The following is a 7,552-nucleotide window of genomic DNA, read 5'->3' on the forward strand; positions in this document are numbered from 1 at the left end:
TACAGTCAGGTGCCCAAGAAACAACCCTTTATTTCAACAGACGGATGGTCTGTGACCCATTCATTTATCCACTAGAATTGTACTGCACTACTATGCCTGTGTCAACTCCGCATCTAACTTTCTTGTTACGACATCTGCATGTGGGCAGCATGGTGGCTTAGTGGTTAGCAATTCTGCCTCACAGCCCTGGGGTCATGAGTTCGATTCCCGACCATGGCCTTATCTGTGTGGAGTTTGTATGTTCTCCCTGTGTTTGCGTGGGTTTCCTCCGGTTTCCTCCCACACTCCAAAAACATACTGGTAGGTTAATTGGCTGCTATTAAATTGCCCTTAGTCTCTCTCGGTCTGTCTGTATGTGTGTTTGTATGTTAGGGGATTTAGATTGTAAGCTCCAATGGGGCAGGGACTGATATGAATGAGTTCTCTGTACAGCGCTGCGGAATCAGTGGCGCTATATAAATAAATAGATGATGATGATGATGTGTGGGAGCACCTATTCATGCAAGTAAACCCTGGGAGTAAAAGGAGTAAATCTGGGAGGTGAGTATGAGAATCTCCACAGGTATTATGAATCTGCACCACCCCACACATATTAATATAAAAGCGAGTGAAAAGGATATATATGTAGTCAAATTATTAAAACGTAAATGACACTAAATGATCGTACACATTGATGTAATAAACACTCCCACTAGTATATAACACTTTGTGACACTAAATTGCTAGAATGTAATAGTCAATCTAAACAAACTTAAGTGTTTGATAGTATTAAACGTAGATTATTTAGTGGCAAAGATCTCATGCTTCGTCTTCCAAAATTCTAAAATAATAAGTTAGTATGATATATTAACTCTAAACACATATTGAATATGGCTATCACTGTTAGATATAGATTTTTTTAATTCTTATAAGCTTGCCCTAAGAATTTCCCATTATGGCTATTTCTGTCAGTGGGAATGGCTAAATATAATGCAGACAAGTCATAAATAGTGCTTGACACGTGTTTTGTTAAATACATCCTCTTCTTCAACTACTGCGGCTCCCAGCTCTGTAAGATTACAGGTTTTTCACCCAATTATCGGGCCAATCAAACGAAAAACGACTGCTCGGTCCGATATCGCATCAGCGTGTACAATGCAACGATGAACGAATATCGCTCCAAAAAACGTTGTATCGTTCCATTAGATTCTATACACTGACTAAAATCTTGTTCAATGATAGAACAATGTCGTTCCACTTCTGCAGTGTGTACACGTTCATGACCGGCACTGTCCATAGATCTCTATGAAGTGTGCAGAGTCACGATCTTTTCAGACGATGGTTACGACAGATGAAGAGCACAGATCTGAAGGTAAATCGTGTAAAACGTGTATAGTGTGCACACGTGAATCGGAATGCTGGTCGGGACTTTCAGTGTTTGGTAAAATCGTTAACGATATTGCATCAGGAGAAATTTTCTGTAGTGTGTGCCCAGCCTAAGCCCTCAAAAGTACAGCACTATCATACTTGAGGTTCAACATTGTTTATTTGTAAGCTGCCACAAATTTCCCCAGGGCTGGACAATATAAGTCATACAAAATACAAATTGCAGAAGTACATATGAGGTTGATGAAGGAGGTGCAGATGTGAGACAGAGGGTAGAGAGCTTACAATCTACAAGGAGAGGGCAATACTGAGATGATTGGAGCCAGACGTAGAGTGGAAATAGGAAATGTATTTGTAGAATAGATTGTAGGTAAGAGGTGGGTTTTGAGAGAGCCTTTGAAGGATTGAAGGTTGCGGGAGAGATTGGTCAGATGGGATGAGGAGTTCCATAAGTGGAGAGCACCAGTGGAGAAGTCCTCAAGGTGGGAGTGAGAGGTTGTTATCAGAGATGAGGTGACTTGAGGGTCAAAGGGAGCGCATCTCAAGTCGAGGTCTGAGATGTATGAAGGGGAAGATTGGGAGGGAGCTTTGAAGGTGAGGGTGAGTAGCATGAGTTGAATTCTGGAGGTAATGGTAAGCAAGTGTAGAGCATAGTGATGGCTGAGGTTGCAGTAGTCAAGGCGAGAGATGATAAGATAATGGATAAGGTTTTTAATAATGTCCCTTGAAGGAAGAGGTGACAAAACAGCTCATGAAATTAGATGTGTGGAGTGAAGCAGAGGCAGGCGTGCACTTAGGGGGGGGGTTTCCAGTTGTCCTGAACCCCACCCCCTCCAGCCAGGACTTATTGACAGGTTGGTCCCCTTCATCTGGACCAGCTATAGATATACAGATCCGTGCAACCCCCCCATCTACATTATGTGCCCCCCCCCTTCCCCATTTATTGGTGAGGGGCAATTATTTTATGCTGAGGACTATATAAATTAATAGTGGGGTCATAGAAATGACTATTAATTTAAGGTTGTGTGATGGCATTATTTAATTAATGCTAGGGTGGTTTGGCGCTTATTACTTTAATTAGGGACTGAGTTTAGGGAGAAGGAGCGCTATTTATTAATTGTAAATACCAGTTTTTACATTTTGGAGCAAGTTTGTGGAAAATAGGTTTAATTATTATATGGGAATACTAGTTATTTAACATTGGGGTTGTTTGGGGAGAAATGGGTGTATTTATTAAATGTGAGTACTATTTAATTAATAGCAGGGCATGGTGGGGGTAATTAAGTCTATCTATTTATTTGGAATGCTATTTATTTAATGTGGGGGTAATTGGAGGGAAATAGGTCTATTTTTTAAACGTGGATGCTATTACTTTAATATCAGGGCTGGTAGGGTGAAAAATAGGCTTATTTATTAAATGTAAATACTATTAATTTAATTTTGGTTTCAGGTAGGGAGGTCTAATTATTAAACGTAGGTGCTATTGATTTAACATCTGGGATGGTTGGGGGAAGAAAACCTAATTTGGCTCACTCGCTGATAAGACTTTCCATATTACGTGTTCCTATCTCCTTTTACCAACTAGCTCCCCAACATTCCAGGATCCAGACAAGCAGCAACTGAGCACATGACAGCAGCAGCCACAGGTAGTGAAAACTACAAGAGCAGGTAGGAGAGAGCAGTACTGACTGCCAACTGTCCTGATATTGGTGGGACAGTCCTGATTTTGTGTTACTATCCCACTCAGTCAGGACAGCCGCTTCACACTGTACTGCTTAATAAGTGCAAGCTGCATGCACTACAGTTAGATGCAAGCAGCTCTCCCTTAATAAGTAAGAGTGTGCACCAGCCACTTTTAGTGTTTTGGGTTCTGATTAGCTTGAGGTTTTGGGTTCTGATTTGTTTTGCCAAAACATCCGACGAAAGGTTTTGGTTCTGATTTATTTTTAAAAAAGCATAAAAAGTGCTAAAAACCAGTTTTGTGTTTTTTTTTCACTCCTACGCTATTATTAACCTCAATAACATTCAATAACAATCATTTCCACTAATTTCCAGTCTATTCTGAACGCCTCACAATATTGTTTTTAGGCCAAAAGGTTGCACCGAGGTAGCTTGAACACATAATGCCAAAAAAAGAGGTACAAGATGGAATTGTTCTGGGCCCTCCCTCCCACCCCTCGCGAGATTCGACGCGAGACTTGGACGACAGAGCCTCGTTTTCAATTTTTCGCCTGCCGCAAATATCCGAACAGTGCTCAGATCCCGTTCGGATTCCGAGCCCGCTCATCTCTATTAATAAGTAGTACTGTGTGAAGCAGGACATCCATCCCAACAATCCTTGCAGTCGGAACATAGTCTGACTGAGTGGGACTACCCCAACAGAATCAGGACAGCTGGCTACCATTGCCCGTATATCTGCAGGGGATGGGAAGAGTTGAAGACCAGCCTAGCAGTGTCTCAAATGATTACCAATACCCCATTCATACACATGTGGTGGCGTGGCATGGAAACCCTCCTCTAGAAATCCTGCTGAAGGTGAAGTTGAGGATGAGTGTTTGAGGATCTCGGGAGAGTGTTCTGATGTCAACCATGACAGAGAGTTTAGGTCTTGACATTAGGAGGGGTGGAGATGATTAGCTTTTTTTTTTGGACATGTTGAAATTTAGTTAGCATTGTAACATCCAAGTGGAAAATGTACAGAGGCATTTGAACATAAAAGAAAAGTTAGTGGATGAGAGGTAAATGTGGGTGTCATGTGCTTAGAGGTGGTTGTGGACGACAAAGGAGCATTTTGTTTCAACAAAAGAAGTGGTATAAAGGGAGAACGGTAGAGTGACCAGTCTTGTGGGACCATCATCATCTATTTATAGCGAGCTACTAATTCCGCAGTGCTGTACAGAGAACTTACTCACATCAGTCCCTGCCCCATTGGACCTTACAGTTTAAATTTTCCAAAACACACATCGAACTCATGACCCCAGTGCTGTGAGGCAGAAGTGCTAATCACTAAGCCACAGTGCTGCCCAGATGGGTCAGAAGACATTGAAGGAGCATTCAGAACAGGAAGTGAAGTGAACCAGGAATGAAGGCTAAGGGAGTGAGCGGTGTCTAGGTAAAGAGGGTGGTTAATTTATATTGGCAGAAAGGTCAATGAGGGAGAGATGGGAGATATGAGCAGTTGGCCTAGCTATGAGTAAATCGTTGGTTACTTTACTGAGGACAGCCTCAGTGGTGTGTGGAGGGCAGAAGTCCAATTGCAGGAAGTCAAGAAGAGAGTGAGTGGAGAGGAAGTGGGTTAGGCGGTTGGTTGTATATAAGTCACTCAAGTAAATGAGAAGCAAAGAGGAGGAGGGAAATGGGGCAGTAGTTGGAGAGAGAAGGTTGACAGATGTTTTTTGGAATAGGAGAGATGAGAGCATGTTTGAAAATGGAAAGGAAGGTGCCAGTGGAGAGGTGAGCTGGGTGCAGTCAAGCACTGGGGGAAGAGAGTGAAGGAGTTGGGAGGGAATAGGGTTGAGGGGGAAGAGGAATAGAGGAGTGTGAAGACATGGTCCTTAATAGCAGGAAAGAGTGGGTGGGGTACGGTATAATGACGCTGATTAACCCGATAACACTAACCCCGACATGATGACACCGAAGGGCTCGTTGCCGACGAGGATCGATGACGACTGCTGTGGGAAACGACTGGAACCAATCCAGATGAAGCAACAATCCTGCGCGACTTGATGACGTCACTTACATCCGCGACGCTGTTATCGCTGTTAAGGGGGTAATATAAATATGTGCCCATGTACAATGTACTTTACAAAGCATTGTACTTTCTACATTGGCGCATGCTTACATTACCCACTTAACAGGAGCGATAACAGCGTCATGGTTGTAAGTGACGTCATCAAGTCACGCTGGATTGTTGCTTCATCTGGATTGGGTCCAGCTGCATCCCACTACAGTCGTCATCGATCCTTGTCACCAAGGAGCCCTTCAGTGTCATCATGTCGGGGTAAGTGTTGTCGGGGTAGTCAGCATCGATATGCTGACTACCACCAGTAGAGAGCTAGGGTGGGGTGAAGAATGGAAGAAAAGAATGTGGGTGTGGTTTGATCTGATGAGAGCAGATTTCTTGACGAATTATGTCAATTTTGCCTTAGAAGTAAGTGGTGAAATCATGAGCAGCCAAGGAAGAAGAAGAGTGTGGTGGCATTGGGCAGAGAAGCGAGTTGAGGGTGGCAAGAAGGCAATAAGTTTTAGCCACTGGGTGGACATTAGGGACTTAAGTAGGTTTGCTTGGCAAGACAAAGTGCACTATAGTAAGAAAACAGGAGAAATTTGTAGTGGGGGAAGTCAGCATTGGACCTTGTTGCTACAGGAGCTCTTTAGCAGGAGGCAGATCTGAGTGGAGAGCTAAGGTTGGGGGTTGGAGGCGCTAACTAGGCAGCAGATAAAAAGGCCGAAAAATAATCTGCTCACTCCTCCACCATCGGGGCCTACCTCCCGTTATTAGTCTTGTACTGATATGGCAATTTAACCACCTGGGTTAACGTGATGGATCTACAGAAGTCCAGGGCAGGCTTCAGTCCTAAGTCATATGTCATCCAAATCTGCCTAAAGGCTGTTTATCATCAGAGGAGGTTGCGATTGTCATCCTGTGACACAGACATCATAGTGACAAAAGCTAAACTTGGGTCTGAGCCCAACCCATCGCAGAAGCGAGCATTTGTATACAGTCCTTAGCTGGTATGACCTGATCAGCGACCAACAATCATTAGAGAAATCAGCTCTGGCTCTATCATCCCTTAAGCTCAGAGAATACTGAAGATCATGCCCTTATAGAGGATGAGCAACACTAGATTACTAAGCAGATAGCTGTGACCCTAACATATCATCAATTACCTTCCATCCTCATATATTTCTGGGGACCAGCTTGATTTCATGGAGGCCCATTTGCGATATGACCAGGCAGTCATTGTCCCCTGCTTGAGTCTCCTTGCCACTTTATTCGATGAACAGTTGACCCAGATATTGTTGAATTGTAGAGGTGCGGTATTGGGGCCAAATCCACTGTAATATATATGTCATATATTAAAGCGGTGTGGAATTTGCTGGCACTGTATAGATAAATGTTGATGATGATGATTATAAATATATACATGCCAGAAAGGGGACCTGTGACCAAGCCTGACTATGCCCTCCATCTTTCCATCTTCTACCACCCCCTCCCACTCCCAAACAATAAACCCCATCACCTGTGGCCTAACGAAAACAGGAAATGACCCCTCTGTGGCTACTGTGCATGTGCGGCTAATTTTGCGTATGCGCATAGCGATGGGAACCAGCAATGGATCAACAGGAGCTCCTCCGGTGGTGGTGGACAGCTCTTGACCCCATTGAGAAGATCTTGAGATGGTGTTGGTTTTTTAAGGCTGCCAGAGAAAACCAAATCTTTTGCGCGTTTGTTAAATTGGGTCAAACCTCAGTCCCCATTGACTTCAAATAGAAGAAGGCAACCTGATATCTACTGCCTCAACACCTTGATAAATTAAAAGAGGAGCTGTGGTGGCCATTCTCTGGGGAAAACAGTTGTTTACTCTTGATTTTTGGCTCATCGCAGCTTAATACATTTTTGATAGCCCCTTGTGCCCTAATCTGAGAGCTACTTACCCCCTACTCTACATCCTCCGATGCTAAACAGCAATATGTAATATCCCTGTGGTTAAAGCTTGCTTGTGTGGAGGATAAGATATCTGTCTTCGCTGAACTCTGGGAGTGAAATTAACTGGGCATGCTCATAGAGCCTTTTCCTATTGGCCCAAACGAATCTAGTATAGATTAGTTGACTCAGTGCAGCCTACCTCCTCTGAAAGATTGACTAACCTGCACCTGGATTGGTGCAGAATTTAAAGTGCTTATTTGAATTCATGGAGAATGTAGGGACTGGTTTTGAATCTATAAAAAGAGCACATGCTGCTGCATCTCACTCTCTCTCTTTCTTACACAGTTCTGACTATTAGCTACTGCTCCTGTTCAATCATCTCTTGGACCTTGTTACTTTGTGTGTCTGCCAAAAGCAGGCGGACATTGGGCTTGGTCTTTGCTCTGCTGGCCCAGGAGTGACAGTGCTCCAAGGGAGGTGGTGAATATAGACTCTTTAGGTTAGAGTTGAGTAAGATCTTTGTGTGGTAAACCCCAT

Source organism: Mixophyes fleayi, chromosome 12 (genome assembly GCF_038048845.1).
Source record: "Mixophyes fleayi isolate aMixFle1 chromosome 12, aMixFle1.hap1, whole genome shotgun sequence".
Classification (NCBI taxonomy): domain Eukaryota; kingdom Metazoa; phylum Chordata; class Amphibia; order Anura; family Limnodynastidae; genus Mixophyes; species Mixophyes fleayi.